Source organism: Tursiops truncatus, chromosome 10 (genome assembly GCF_011762595.2).
Source record: "Tursiops truncatus isolate mTurTru1 chromosome 10, mTurTru1.mat.Y, whole genome shotgun sequence".
In the NCBI taxonomy this organism is placed as follows: Eukaryota; Metazoa; Chordata; class Mammalia; order Artiodactyla; family Delphinidae; genus Tursiops; species Tursiops truncatus.
Genome location: NC_047043.1, coordinates 27,177,292 through 27,194,024, shown reverse-complemented (window position 1 = coordinate 27,194,024; position 16,733 = coordinate 27,177,292). Strand labels below are relative to the sequence as shown.

At 37.7% G+C, this 16,733-nt stretch overlaps 2 long non-coding RNA genes across 3 annotated transcripts in view; one reads left to right on the top strand and one right to left on the bottom strand.

Annotated features, from left to right (window-relative positions):
* Positions 1 to 16,733, bottom strand: part of LOC109552527 (uncharacterized) — a 366,036-nt gene that overhangs the window by 161,776 nt on the left and 187,527 nt on the right. The window lies entirely within an intron of this gene.
* On the top strand, positions 1,464 to 11,217 carry LOC109552528 (uncharacterized). Of its 2 annotated transcripts, none has more exons than XR_002179343.3 (3): positions 1,464 to 3,320; positions 8,318 to 8,505; positions 9,365 to 11,217. It is a non-coding gene; the product is annotated as an uncharacterized lncRNA (long non-coding RNA). The 2 variants fall into 2 exon arrangements; XR_012334429.1 differs by having other exon boundaries at positions 1,469 to 1,663; positions 2,990 to 3,320; positions 8,318 to 11,217.

The following is a 16,733-nucleotide window of genomic DNA, read 5'->3' as shown; positions in this document are numbered from 1 at the left end:
GTCAGAAGTCACAAGACCAGTTTAGATTTGAAAGGAAGAGTGAAAAATGAATTCTCTTGATGGAAAGAGCAGTACATGCATATAAGTAAGGGAGGGATGGTTGGCAGCCATCTTTGCAGACAACCTGCTACAAGAGGTAAAAGCCCATCATTGGAACATGATAGAAAGCTAGTTCTCAAATTGAACTGAGGAAGTATATTTCTGCAGGGGTTTTCCCCTCCATTTCATTACTTTGAAAAGAACACATTAAAATATTTGCTTCAATATCTCAGGTTGACCAAAAACTGTTAATCAAACGTGTCCTGAAATGGTTTAGGATCATTTTCATCATGTCCAAAGGCACCTTTAAACATCTATAAGATTAACCATAGAGTGTTTTAGATAAACTGTGAATTGCCGTTTCTATATAAAGCTAGTCACAAAGCTAAGTGCCCAACAGTTGTAACTGTGAACTAATTTATAGAAGGTTCATGCATAGTCCTTGTAGCCTTAAAACCTTAGCCTATTTTTCTGGAGCACAGAGCTAGCTGAAGAGTGGGGTGAAAGACCATTTTAAATATAATACCATTTGTTTTCTTTTGACATGTAAGATTTCATTAGAGTCACTAAAATGGGTTTGTGCCTGTATTTACATGATGAAATTTGTAATCAAAACCTAAGATACAATGGAAGCTTTATTTTTTCTCTCCTTTCTTCTTTTTAAGTTCATTGTAACTGAATGAAATTTGCTATATCATTGAAAGAAACTACACACATCTAGGCTTCATAAAGACTTGAAAATATACGTTGTGAAATTACCTTTTCTATCATCCAATCAGCACTTCAGTCAGAATGCAATTTGATTGTAATAGCATTGATTTTCTTTCACGAACACCACTCCACGGGGTTGGGGAACTACATCGAGTTTGGGGATTGTTACAAGGGCGATGTCAGCCCACAAATTAATATTCAGTACTGGTTATCTGTGTAGTGATAATGAATATTCACTGTGGTTTTATTTTATATTTTTCAGAGAATATTAAAAATACACCTAGTAAACTACTTAAGACTCTTTTAGTCTCAGAAGCTCTTTTTATAAAATTTCTGGTGCTCATTTTTAAAACACTGAAAATATGTTCATGCAGAGCCTGTTTTTAATGAAGTTAAAACCATTAAGTAATTAGAAAAGCCTGAACATGCTGCGTGGTCTCTGGTGATGTAAATGATTATTAACATGCTTATTCCTAATACAAAAGGATTCTGCAGCTAATTTCGTTAGCTTCACTATTTTTAGAATTCTGGTGTCATACATTTATTAGGAAGCTAAGACTTCAAGGTAAAACTTTGTTCAATAGCCTCATATAATTATTTCCCACTTTTGGTATCTAAGCAACTGAACAAACAAAAAAATACCATGTTGACAGTACAAGCTCTCTCTGCTTGGCTGCAATTGCCCAGAGCTTCTATTTCAACTTCTTTCCTCTCAGGGAGTTGCCACTAATGTGACAATCAATCCATCTGTGCTTCTGGTTCTTAAAGGAGACCTGACAGCCCCTTGATCCATCACCTTGCTGTCCAAGGAAGCAGTGGAGATGCTGAGGGGAGAGGAGGAGAATTATCTCGGACCTGAGGTCAGTAATAACTCTTTGCAGAGGGGACGCACCAGAAGACTCTGTAGCCCAGGGTGAGTTTTTATTGGTCTCCTTCAATTTTTTCCTTTATTCTAAAATGACCTTAAGAACATACCAGTTAATTCAGGCTGGCCTGGAAACAACAGCCCATTTCCTCGGAGCTCTTAATGTGAGAGACACTTTCCTTCAAGGTAATACATTTTATTTGCACTGCTTTCCACAGTTTAACCTTATATAGATTCTAGATGACTTCTTAACCCATAATTTTTCTAAGAAATTGAGGGGTGCGTGTGCATGTGTGCGCGCGTGTGTGTGTGTGTGTGTGTGTGTGTGTGTGTGTGTGTGAGAGTGATTTAAAGCTACTTCTTTCTGTTCAGGAAAGAAGGAAACAACATATGTTTTCAAGTTTTTTTGACTCCTCCATATGCTTAGGATTCTAATCAAGGACTCATGTTTGGAAACCTAAATGCTTTTGTCTGGCTATCATTGTTACCACCCTTGATTCTTCCTAGGAAGTTTTATCCACTCCAGGCTTCAACACATAATTCTCACTTTAGTCTTCCTAGTTTTATTCACATCACACATACAACCCATTTCTATTCCCACTTCTATGCCTTTGTTTTTGCCTTTTCCCTACCTTTGCAATTGCCTGGACCCTTTGATTCATTACCTGTGTAGAAGGTACCCTTTCTCCGAAGTTCACCTCAGTCCTTCTGACATCACACTTTCCTCTGATAACATCACAGCCCCCTCTCCCCTCACAATAATTGTTTTTTTCTGAGCTAACTGAACTCAGGTTAACAAATGATTATATAATGGCTTATCTAAGTTTTTTATGACATTTTGTCTGTTTGTCTTGCAAAGTTATAAATGTGAAATTGAGGACTATATCCCTGTAACATATATCATAGAGTTAGGGGCCCCTGGGTGCTCTATAACTCTTTCCTGATTGACTGATTTCTGCTAGTCACTGAGCAATTAACATGGGATAAATCTCTTCTCACTGTATAAGATTCCACGACTCATACTGAAGTGGATAATGCTTTTCCTCCTACATGGCAGACAAGAAGAGGTTTTTTAAAAAATGTATTTTAGGCATAGTCCATGTAAGATCATTTTGGCATGTTTATTTGCTTATCTTATTGGTTTTTTTTGCTACTGCTGTGATTCAATTCAAAGGGATTGATACTCCCTTTGTAAGCAGCTCTTTGCAGGAAACCGCCCTCAGCAGGAAGCCCCTTTTCTTGTCACTTTAGCAAAGCTGTATTGTAACTAACTTTGAAACTAGGCACCCCCATGCTCTACCTATCTCCAGCCCAAGCACACTTTTCAAATCTTTTAATCACACAATACCTTGCCTAACTTGTCGGTTCTTTCAGTAGATCAAAGAAGTAGAAATGAAGAATAAGTAATTAACAGATGACCAGATCTCTTCTCTAGCTTCCACTTCAGTAATCTCCGGATAAACTGTGTGAACAAGATAACATCTAGAAGAAGATCACAAGTTGACGAGCCTGCATACAAGCCTGCAGACAGATGACTCTGACCCTCTGTCTCAATGATTAACCGAGATTACTTCCCTGTTTCCCTTTAAAAGCTTCCATGACTGAGCAGAATCTTTGGAGGTGGTTTTTGGGGGACATTATGTTCGCCATCTCCCCAGATTGTCAGCATTCTGATTAAAGGCACCTTTACTTTCTACCAACATCTGTGAGTATTGATTTTATAAGCAGCGAACAGTGGGACTTGATTCATTCAATGACACGTAGACTGTCTTGTTTTGATTAATTGAAATTCCTATCCCATTGTTGGTATGCAAGCATTTCAGTGACTGGACCATCATAACTTGATCTTTGTTGCTTCTACTCAAAAAGAAAAATTTTGTGTTGCTTATGGATATCAAGTTGGGATAAGGAGAACTTCTTTGCTCTAACTGTAATATTCATGATTTAAGACTCTCTAGCTCTTGGTCGTTTTTTCTGTTCTTATCAGGTCTCTAACTATATGAAGTACAGTAGCAAAATGAGCAAAAACAATCCTTTCATATAAAACTGCTCTCTAGCAGGAACTTCATTCTAGGACATTATAATACGGTAAGAAAGAAGTTTATGGAAAATGCAATTGCCATTCCTCTCTAAACAACACTCTTTAAGAACATAGTCTGAATTACTTTTTTAAAAAATCAGAATGGCAATAGGCAAATTACAGCACCAAACACAAAGTTGTCCCAAATGCTATCATTTTTGTGCCAGACTAAAAATATTTTATATTGCTTGCTTTTAGGAAATAAATAGCTGTTAAAATAATTGTTTTATAAGTGTAACTCAGAATATTACTGAGAGTGAAAAATAAAATACATAGTGGATCAGCATTCTTGTTTTTTCTGTGGGGTACGAGACCCAGTTAACAACATGCCGGGATGTCTACAAATGGAAATTGATTGGCAGCAAATTGGTATGTGAAAGGACAAACCAAGCTCATTTGATCAGAAAAATAATGTCACTTAACATTCAAATGGAACAGCATTTGAGCAGAAAAAGTTCTTGGGATTGATTAGGAATGAATGCAAATAAATAGGAAAATTCTGGACAATTGGGATTGAACCAGGCTTTTCATCACCCCACTACACGAATGTGCTCATCCTTGTTAACTCTGTCCCCTTCTAACTCCTCAGTCCCTGACATCGAAGTATGCTCCCCTTCCCAGCTTCAGACGCAGTGCCACAGTGGTTCTCGAAAGCCTGACAGGCAGGCTCTGGTTATGTCAATATCCTCAGTTTAGAATTAAGCTAAGAGCCCATGATTGAGCCCGTCACTCAGTCCTGGTTGCAGTGGTCCCTGCAGTTCTCTGGTTTCTAGCTTGTTTTAAGGTCTGCTTGTTTCTAGGATGGCTTTTGGGTACCTGGCATTCCTTTCTTTCTCAAACATCTTGCTTACTTCTCTATGAGATTTTGTTCTACTTATTTTCTTTCTTGTGCTATAATTTCAACAGATAACTAAGGTTCTCTAGTACTGGAGCACTGCTCTGAAGCGTTTTTAAAAACCTTACTTCCAGAAGCTGGGGTTTTGTCAGTTGGTGCAGACGTTTACTATGGTTTTAGGCACAGATGGGTGCTTGGATGGTTTGCTTCTATGTTCTGCCTTCCTGATTTAACCTCCATTTCTGGAATGATGGCAGAGACTCTTGAGCTACGTTGTTCTCTGTGATGTTCTCACTTCCTGTGGATTCTAAAACTATCTCACCTTAGGGTATTTCCTACTGGTCAGTGGAAAAATGTGAGAACAATTGTTGTGGTTTTTTTTGCGGTACACGGGCCTCTCACTGCTGTGGCCTCTCCCGTCGCAGAGCACAGACTCCGGACGTGCAGGCTCAGCGGCCATGGCTCACGGGCCCAGCCGCTCCGCGGCATGTGGGATCTTCCCGGACCGGGGCACGAACCCGTGTGCCCTGCATCGGCAGGCGGACTCTCAACCACTGCGCCACCAGGGAAGCCCCGAGAACAATTCTTTATCTTTACATAGAGGAATAAATACACGTAAGGATGGAGAAGTAGGAGCTTTAGAGAAGAATGCCTTCGACGTTATCAGGCATCTTCCTATGTGAAGTAAATATTGTTTTTAAGGATTGAGGCAACTACCTCTCCATCCTATTATCTTCGGGATGTCTCTCTGAAAACGTAACAATCTCAGTAAGAGTCCCAACCTGTTCACTTAACAGTGCAAACACATATCTCTGAAATTAACTTTCTCACAAGATGTACAGGAGACAATCACAAGATGTATCTATTTGTTGCTCATGGAAGTAAGAGAAATTTAATCGTTCTTTCTTCTATACTTTGCCTGTAGAAATTTGTGTGAACCTCTTTCCAGGTTCTGTAGTCACTTTCATGCTATCTCACATGCATGTAGATCAAATAATGCTTACTCAATATTAAATCATTTTCTCTCTCTTCTATATTGGTACAGAGGGGGCTCCTGTTGATAGGAGTGCTTTTTTTCATCAACACCTATATCTTAGAAATTTTTTAGAGATTTTCTAATTAATGAAGCATAAAAGAGTTATGTGAATTTTTGCTTACTTGTATTTTTTAATAAATCATACATAGTGCTTAATAAGTATCAGTCCCTTCCCATTCTTCCTATGGTATTTACTTACTCTTATCATGAGAAATGTTGTCTATCCAAATAGATTACCAAATTCTTTAGAGAAAAACTGAATATATTAGGTTGACAATAAAATTAGTTTAGGTTCAGGACATAAAGCTTTAAGATGAACACTGGCAAACTAGAGTTTTTTCCTAATTAATATTGAAAGCCTATGTGATTAGAGTGCTTTCACAGATGGCTCCCAGCACCTAAAACAGTGCATTGCACAGAATAGGTACCCAATTGTATGCACTGAAGTAAACAAATGCATGAACAAAAAATAAATAAATAAAGGCCACCTTCCCACGTAAAAAAAAAAAAAAAATTGAAAGCCTAGAAAGCCTTGCCTTCCAGTCCTTAATATTTGTAAACTTTGATCCTTGTTACATATTCAGTTCAAGCTCTACCTCCTCTGAGAAGTCTTTCCAGTCCACCCTAAACCACTTAATTATTCCTATTCCTTAGCTTTTAAAATACATTTTGCCTCAGTCTCCAATTCTGCTTTAAGACCTTGCATTAATTTTCAAATACATATTATATTCCAAGTAAGAATAGAACTGGCTTAAAGCAGGGGTATTCCCTAGCGCTTCTCTGTATCTCACAAGGCCTTACTCAGAGCAGGTAATTTTAACAAATGAGGAAACATCTTCTGAAAATGCAACCTTTAAATCCATTTACTTCCATCATATTTCTTTCTTGTCCTACATTCTACCTCTGGATTTAAGATATGTTCACAGAAATCTTCTCAAGAGATATAATCACTGTCATTTTCACTGGCTAATCTCTTTGCTGGCCCAGCATATAAGAGAAGACTGACATTCAGAGATACGAATGAAATTATTTCTAACTGAAGCCTCATACGTAAGGGGAAATGTAAGACTTTGAAATAAGCAAAGAGGATTACTGGGTATCCTTTCAATGGAATGTGAGGGCCTCTGAAGGTTATTTGACCCTATAGCATATTCAGGACTGTCTATTTTACAACTCTGTAGAGATTAAATCTAAATTGTAGCAAACTAATACGTAGTAATGTTGAGCATCTTTTCATGTGTTTGTTGGCCATCTGTATGTCTTCTTTGGAGAAATGCCTATTTAGGTCTTCCACCCATTTTTTTGATTGGATCATTTGGTTTTTTTGATATTGTGCTGCATGAGCTGTTCGTATATTCTGGAGCAACTCCAATAAAAACTAATTTAAAAAAATTGTAGCAATGCAAATAGATTTCCTTTTTCTTTCTTTTCTTTTTTTTTTTGGCCATGCCATGAGGCATGTGGGATCTTAGTTCCCCGACCAGGGATGGAACTGTGCCCCCTGCATTGGGAGCACAGAGTCTTAACAACTGGAACGCCAGGGAAGTGTTAAAGCCAGTTTTGTACCATTTGCAAGTTCATTTCAATATTCCAGTTCTATAAAGGTATCTATTTGGATTCTCCATTGAACCAGTTGTAACATCTGTCTCATTTCCTCATTTAATTAATGAGTTAGATAATATCTTTGAAACATATTTATTTCAGATTTGTATGAGTCATGATTTTACCTTGTTCAAAACCATGCTGACCCTAAACAAACTTTGAGGAGAGGCAAATACAGTAAGTGCCCTACATATGAATGAGTTCTGTTCCGAGAGTGCATTTGTAAGTCCAATTTGTTGGTTAAGTCCAACGAAGTTAGTCTAGGTACTCAACTAACACAATCAGCTATATAGTACTGTACTGTACTAGGTTTATAATACTTTTCACACAAATAATACATAAAAAACAAACACAAAAAATAAAGAAAACATCTTAAACCTTACAGTACAGTACCTTGAAAAGTACAGTAGTACCAGCTACATCACCGCTGCTTTTACGCTTGCTTCCGGACATCCTGGGCTTGAAATAAAGATACTGTACTACTGTATTCTACACAGTACTGTACAGTAAAGGACACAAAAGCACAACCGCTTGTAGAGGATACACGCGTGTGACAATATATGCCAGACACGTGAACTAACTTATGTGATTGGACATGTGAACGCACGTTCCCACCTTTGAAAGTTTGCAACTTGAAGGTTCGTACATAGGGGACTTACTGTACTGGCCAACTCAAATCCCTCTAGGCTTTGTTTCCATGGCTGTCCCATGGAAACAACGTGAGCCATGTCCATGATTTAAAAATTTCTAGTAGCTGCACTGGAAAAGTAAGAATAAACAGGTGAAATTGGGCTTCCCTGGTGGCGCAGTGGTTGGGAGTCCACCTGCCGATGCAGGGGACGCGGGTTCGTGCCCCGGTCCTGGAGGATCCCGCGTGCTGCAGAGCGGCTGGACCCGTGGGCAATGGCTGCTGAGCCTGCGTGTCTGGAGCCTGTGCTGCGCAGCGGGAGAGGCCACAGCAGTGAGAGGCCCGCATACCGCAAAAAAAACAATACAAAACAAAAAAAAACAGGTGAAATTACTTATGATACGATTACTTAACTCAGCAGCCAAAATACTGTCATTTCAACATGTAAAATTTTGGACATATTTTACATTCTTTATTTCATTCTAGGTGTTTGAAATCTGGTGTCTGTTTTATCCTTACAGCACAACTCAATCCTGACCACATTTCAAGCCACATTTCAAGTGCTCAAGAGGGACCTGTGGCTTGTGGTCACTGTATTGGACGTTGCAGCCCTGGTTGTGCAGACAGTGCAAGAGAGAGTAAAGAGACATGTACAATATTTCATCTGTTTAAACAATGTGCTCCACTGAATGTCACCTTCTCACAGAAAGTGAGCATGCCTGCCTGCCCTGCGTTTTAAAATATTGTTGAAAAATTAGTTTCATGTACATCTGATTAATTTCTCAGATTCATTGAACACGTTTCATTGTCTTCAAACTACATTAATTCATCATAACAAGCTTAGAATCAGTTTGTCTTGAAAAGCTCAAACGTTTGAAATACACAATTTAAGCTTCAGAGATATCTAGTACTGTAACCGTCAGCCACATAGGGCTCTTTAAATGTAAATTAATAAAAATTAAATAAAATTAAAAGTCTAGTTCATCAATCACACTAGCCACACTTCAAGGCTCAATAACTGGTGACAATCAATCAGGCAGTGCAAATAAGGAACATTTTTGTAATCTCAGAAAGTTCCATGGGACAAAACTGCTTTAGACAGTCCTAGCATAAATTAGCTAATGGTACAGTAAATTTAGAGACTGGTAATAATTTTATTAATGTAGATTTGCTATTTTTTTAATTTTGGAAAGAAAAATATAACTTTAAAATGTGTTTTCAATAGTCTCTCTAAAAGAAATAAATTGGCTTCTATAACATACAATTTTCCAGCTTCCCCCAATATTCTGTTAGTGTTGCCAACAGTTTATTTAATTAATTTGTAAGTCACATTGAGAACTTTGCTCCCAAATTGCAATGAGTCTGCCAACTCTTTTAGCATTACAATTTAAAAAAAATAATCTTTTATGAATCTAGAACAAAGCAGTAGGTGAGACTTCGCAATGGGTCATCATCTTGAAGTTAATTTGATTTACTTCTTGCTTTTTATTTTTCTCCTGCATTTAGCTTGATTTTAATTGTTTTGAAACCTGCTTTCATTACCTTTTTTTTTTTTTTGCGGTACGCAGGCCTCTCACTGCTGTAGCCTCTCCCGCTGCGGAGCACAGGCTCCGGACGCGCAGGCTCAGCGGCCATGGCTCACGGGCCCAGCCGCTCTGCGGCATGTGGGATCCTCCTGGACTGGGGCACGAACCACTGTCCCCTGCATCGGCAGGCGGACTCCCAACCACTGCGCCACCAGGGAAGCCCTTTCATTACCTTTTTAATAATTCTGTAACACCGTTAGCAAGACTCTACCCAAAATTCGCTAGAAGGTATTTATTGCTTTTATTACCGAATCATCTCATGATAGCACTTCCTTATGGTCTAACTGTTAGACTCTATTATTTTCCACCAAGTTTACATTTATCAATGTCACTGTGATTGAGAAATGAGACCACTTGAAATTGATGCTAGACTGTTTTGAGTGAGGAGCACATTGTAGCCATGAAGTATCCTGCCAGGTTCATAAGGATTGTTTTTTCTGTATGTGGAAATATTGTAACATGAGGTATTTGTTTCAACAAAATTTTGCTCCTACACAGAGATTGTTTCCAACATGTCTCCTATTAACCATTTTCCATGTTAAAAATTGTTCCTTTACTTCTGACCAATTTTTATCTCTATCCCAATAGACAATGAATATCTCCACTGCCAGTAACGTGAAACACCTAAAACAATGACAGACCAATGAACAACCAGTTATTATAAACTATTTCAAGTGGTAATGACAAAAAAGGAAGATTGAAATAATAGTCTGTGATTAATTTCTATCAATTTAATTAGTGAAATGACATGTATGGATGTTCTATTTTAGTCATTTTATCATGGGTAGATAGATGCACATTTTCCTCTCTCTGTAACTGTATGTATACAGATAATCATGAATAAGTAGAAAAACAAGCAAATAAAATTTTTTTAAACTTGAACAATGGAAAACAGAAATTGTAACCAAAATAGTGATGCTGATCAGAACCAGGGCAGGCAAAATGGCCAGACAGAAACCAGGCCCAGCAGCCTCTCATCAAATGATGGCTTCACAGATGACCTGTGGGAGACACTGACTGTGTGGACTCAACTATTTGACTCCTGGGATATAAACATCAGGTTGTCTCTACTATAATGAGATGCAACCAAAGCACAGCTGAATTAACGTAACTGTATGGAAAGCACACTGGGAAGAGACAAAATGGATACGGGAGCAGAGATGAAGACTCAGGTTAAAACAGTCCCACTGAATGTAAATGGATACAGCCACTACGGAGAACAGTACGGAGGTTCCTTAAAAAACTAAATATAGAACTACCATATGACCATGACCCAGCAATCCCACTACTGGGCATATACCCTGAGAAAACCATAATTCAAAAAGAGTCATGTACCACAATGTTCATTACAGCTCTATTTACAATAGCCAGGACATGTAAGCAACCTAAGTGTCCATCGACAGATGAATGGATAAGGAAGATGTGACACATATATACAATGGAATATTACTCAGCCATAAAAAGAAACGAAATTGAGTTATTTGTAGTGAGGTGGATGGACCTAGAGTCTGTCATGCAAAGTGAAGTCAGAAAGAGAAAAACAAATACCATATGCTAACACATATATGTGGAATCTAAAAAAAAAAAAAAAAGGTTCTGATGAACCTAGGGGCAGGACAGGAATAAAGAGGCAGATGTAGAGAATGGACCAGAGGACACGGGGAGGGGGAAGGGTAAGCCGGGACGAAGTGAGAGAGTAGCATTGACATATATACAATACCAAACGTAAAATAGATATATTTTATATATACAATACCAAATGTAAAGTAGATAGCTAGTGGGAAGCAGCTGCATAGCACAGGGAGATCACCTCGGTGCTTTGTGACCACCTAGAGGGGTGGGATAGGGAGGGTGGGAGGGAGACGCAAGAGGGAGGGGATATGGGGATATATGTAAATGTATAGCTGATTCACTTTGTTATACAGCAGAAACTAACACAACATTGTAAAGCAATTATACTCCAATAAAGATGTTAAAAAAAAAAGTGACGCGAATCAAAGACAATTGTAAAGTGTATTGGACAAGAGTTCAGGAGACATGAACAATGTAATTGTGTAGAAGAGCAAGTCAAATGAGAATAAACCTAAAACTTTCACAGGAAAGTATCCAGTTTCTACAGGGATCTAAGAATTGTGTGTGTGTGTGTGTGTGTCTGTGTGTGTGTGTGTGTGTGTGTGACAGAGAGAGAGAGAGAGTGGTCAACAAGAGGCAGAGACAGAAATAAGATGTTCCAACAACCACAAAAAAAGAAATTGTGCAAAAGAAAAAAAATAAAGATGCCTTACGAATCTATTTTTTTAAACTATGCCAAGTTAAGTAAGGAGAAATTGTATGATATACACAATGTGCAGCTGAAAAATGAACACTTTGTACCTGAATGAGTCTTATTCTGGAATAAAAATAACTGTGTACTGAAGAAGATTCCAAATATTTTGTGCTCTAGAAGGTATTTTACCTTATAGAAGTGTGTTGGAAGAACTAAAAGGTAAGAATATTTTAAATTTATGCAGTGAGTTGTTAAACCAAAATCAAGTACTTACTATTAAACTCTTTGGTTTTTTTGCTCTGCTTCTATTAAGGGTAAAATGTTTTGAAGACTTTGAAAATATTTTTATATTCTGGATATGGAAGGAAAATAAATTATTCGAAGGGGATATTGGTGAGAACCTCTGGCTGCTTGAGGGTATCCTGTTTTCCACAAAGTAATTTCTACTTTATTTGCCTTGTCTTTATGAAATATTTAACAGACGCATCAGAGCTATTCTCAGTTGCTCAGTAATCAGTTTAGTAAATTTCCAAGCCACTGGAGTAACATCTCACTATTTGAAAAGAGAGGGGTTGTGACAATGGCATGAATGCCTAATAACAAATTTATCACTTGTCATATTTCACCAAACCTGAGAACATTTACAAAAGACAAGAATCTCAATTCCTTAGATTTTTTGACATGAAGCTCAAGATATTTAGAAGTGTTGAAGAATAAGAGTTCCAGAGTGCATCAGATTATCATCCTATCTCTCAAACCAGAGAGGGGTTAATACTATTTGGATTGTTTGGAAAAGGTAAGTGATTATAAAAAACTCGAAGTTGTATACACACACACACACATACACAATGAAGTAGTAAAAAAGAAATATTTTTTTAACTAATCAAGATTAACTTTTTAAGTATTTACTTTTTTAAGTAAATAAGCCTTTCACATACATTTATTATTAACATGATCCTGTAATAACATGACAACGGTTCATTTATTACATCTTGGGAGATTTTTTTTTTTTTGCGGTACACGGGCCTCTCACTGTTGCAGCCTCTCCCGTTGCGGGGCACAGGCTCCGGACGTGCAGGCTCAGCGGCCATGGCTCATGGGCCCAGCCACTCCGCGGCATGCGGGATCTTCCCGGACCGGGGCACGAACCAGCGTCCCCTGCATCGGCAGGCGGACTCTCAACCACTGCACCACCAGGGAAGCCCCGGGAGATATTTTTAATATTATTTTGAATCAGGATTAGTAAGTGGCAGAGAAAGTGTTTACACATGTTTTGATGAGAGTTTAGCACAGATTTCTTTAACCTTGGCTAATCCAGTGCTCCAGAACCCGAAGATCTTGGCTGTATGAAGCTGATGGAAGGTACAATTACTTTGTTGCAACTCACAACCCTCAATCTGTCCTTGCAAATCTGTTCACTTGGCTCTCAAAGTCTTAAAATGAAACATGGAAAACTTCCCTGTGTGTTCCCTTTTCTTTTCCCATCCCTCCATTACATCCTCAGACATTGGTGATTACTATCAAAATAGCCAAAAACAAAGACTTCCTAAACATCAGTTGTTCAAATATGACAGAACTTTGTATTCCTAAGAAACTTTACTGTCCAAACAAGTTATTTCTATTTAAGTAATTATGTGTGATGCATAGATCAGTAGGAACTCAAGCTGGGCAAAGTTGTAAAAGCGTATTTTAGGATATCAATTAACACTAGCAGTATTCTTAATTTAGCTGAGCAGAGATTTGAACAAGGATAACCACAAGCGCCTTAATTATAGACATATTTTCTGTAGCTCAGCAAAATTTGAATGCAAGAGAATCGCTGCTGAAAGTCCATATGTTATAGTAACTTATGGTTATGTAAAGTCATTTTATTTTCTCCCAGTGTTGACAAAGTCAATGAACCTTTAATAGTAATAAAATATATTAATAACAGAGTCCGTGATATGAATGTTAATAAAAGAAAAAAGTTTAACTCAACATCTCCTTACACGGCTTTTTATGAAATGCTAATTGATGAAAAACCAAAGCTTAAAAATAACAGCTCCTCGAAGAAGAACTACAATCCTGCATCCTGTGGAACAAAAGCCACATTAACAGAAAGACAGAAAAGGCAGAGGGCTATGTACCAGATGAAGGAACAAGATAAAACCCCAGAAAAACAACTAAATGAAGTGGACATAGGCAACCTTCCAGAAAAAGAATTCAGAATAATGATAGTGAAGATGATCTAGGACCTCAGAAAAAGAATGGAGGCCAAGATAGAGAAGATGCAAGAAATGTTTAACAAAGATCTAGAAGAATTAAAGAACAAACAAACAGAGATGAACAACACAATAACTGAAATGAAAAATACACTAGAAGGAATCAATAGCAGAATAACTGAGGCAGAAGAACGGATAAGTGACCTGGAAGACAGAATGGTGGAATTCACTGCTGCGGAACAGAATAAAGAAAAAAGAATGAAAAGAAATGAAGATGCCTAAGAGACCTTGGGGACAACATTAAATGCAACAACATTCGCATTATAGGGGTCTCAGAAGGAGAAGAGAGAGAGAAAGGACCCGAGAAAATATCTGAAGAGATTATAGTCGAAAACTTCCCTAACATGAGAAAGGAAATAGCCACCCAAGTCCAGGAAGCACAGAGAGTCCCATACAGGATAAACCCAAAGAGAAACATGTGACAACACACAGTAATCAAATTGGCAAAACTTAAAGACAAAGAAAAATTATCGAAAGCAGCAAGGGGAAAATGACAAATAACATACAAGGGAACTCCCATAACGTTAACAGCTGATTTCTCAGCAGAATACTCCACAAGCCAGAAGGGAGTGGCATGACATATTTAAAATGATGAAAGGGAAAAACCTACAACCAAGATTACTCTACTTGGTAAGGATCTCATTCAGAGTCATGGAGAAATCAAAAGCTTTACAGACAGGCAAAAGCTAAGAGAATTCAGCATCACCAAACCAGCTCTACAACAAATGCTAAAGGAGCTTCTCTAAGTGGGAAACACAAGTGAAGAAAAGGACCTAAAAAAAAAAACCCAAAACAATTAAGAAAATGGTAATAGGAACATACATATCAATAATTACCTTAAATGTGAACGGATTAAATGCTCCAACCAAAAGACACAGGCTCACTACATGGATACAAAAACAAGACCCATATATATGCTATCTATAAGAGACCCACTTCAGACCTAGGGACACATACAGACTGAAAGTGAGGGGATGGAAAATGATATTACATGCAAATGGAAATCAAAAGAAAGCTGGAGTACCAATACTCATATCAGATAAAATAGACTTTAAAATAAAGAATGTTACAAGAGACAAGGAAGGACACTACATAATGATCAAGGGATCAATCCAAGAAAAAGATATAACAATTATAAATATATATGCACCCAACAAAGGAGCACCTCAATACATAAGGTGCTAACAGCTATAAAAGAGGAAATTGACAGTAACACAATAATAGTGGGGGACTATAATACCAAACTTACACCAATGGACAGATCATCCAAACAGAAAATTAATAAGGAAACACAAGCTTTAAATAACACAATAGAACAGATAAATTTAATTGGTATTTATAGGACATTCCATCCAAAAACAGCAGATTACACTTTCTTCTCAAGTGTACACGGAACATTATCCAGGATAGATCACATCTTGGGTCACAAATCAAGCCTCAGAAAATTTAAGAAAATTGAAATCATATCAAGCAGCTTTTCTGACCACAATGCTATGAGATTAGAAATCAATTACAGGGAAAAAAACGTAAAAAACATAAACACATGGAGGCTAAACAATACGTTACTACATAACCAAGAGATCACTGAAGAAATCAAAGGAGAAATCAAAAAATATCTAGAGACAAATGACAATGAAAACACGACAATCCAAATGCCTATATAAGCCTACCTCAAGAAACAAGAAAAATATCAAATAAACAATCTAACCTTAGACCTAAAGGAACTAGAGAAAGAAGAACAAACAAAACCCAAAGTTAGCAGAAGGAAAGAAATCATAAAGATCAGAGCAGAAATAAATGAAATAGAAACAAAGAAAACAATAGCAAAGATCAATAAAACTAAAAGCTGGTTCTTTGAGAAGATAAACAAAATTGATAAACCATTAGCCAGACTCATCAAGAAAAAGAGAGAGAGGACTCAAATCAGTAAAATTAGAAATGAAAAAGGAGAAGTTACAACAGACACTGCAGAAATACAAAGCATCCTAAGAGACTACTACAAGCAACTCTATACCAATAAAGTGGACAACCTGGAAGACATGGACAAATTCTTAGAAAGGTATAACCTTCCAGGACTGAACCAGGAAGAAATTGAAAATATGAACAGACCAATCACAAGTAATGAAATTGAAACTGTGATTAAAAATCTTCCAACAGCGCTTCCCTGGTGGCGCAGTGGTTGAGAGTCTGCCTGCCGATGCAGGGGACGTGGGTTTGTGCCCTGGTCCGGGAAGATCCCACATGCCACAGAGCGGCTGGGCCCGTGAGCCATGGCCCCTGAGCCTGCACGTCCGGAGCCTGTGCTCCGCAACAGGAGAGGCCACAACAGTGAGAGGCCCACGTACCGCAAAAAAATAAAAAAATAAAGTAAAATAAAAAATAAAATAAAATAAAATAAAATCTTCCAACAAAGTCCAGGACCAGATGGCTTCACAGGTGAATTCTATCTAACATTTAGAGAAGAGCTAACACCCATCCTTCTCAAACTCTTCCAAAAAATTGCAGAGGAAGGTACACTCCCAAACTCATTCTATGAGGCCACCATCACCCTGATACCAAAACCAGACAAACATAATGTAAAAAAAGAAAATTACAGACCAATATCACTCATGAATAAAGATGCAAAAATCCTCAACAAAATACTAGCAAACAGAATCCAACAACACGTTAAAAGGATCATACATCATGATCAAGTGGGATTTATCCCAGGGATGCAAGGATTCTTCAATGTATGCAAATCAATCAATGTGATACACCATATTAACAAATTGAAGAATAAAAACCATATGATCATCTCAATAGATGCAGAAAAAGCTTTTGACAA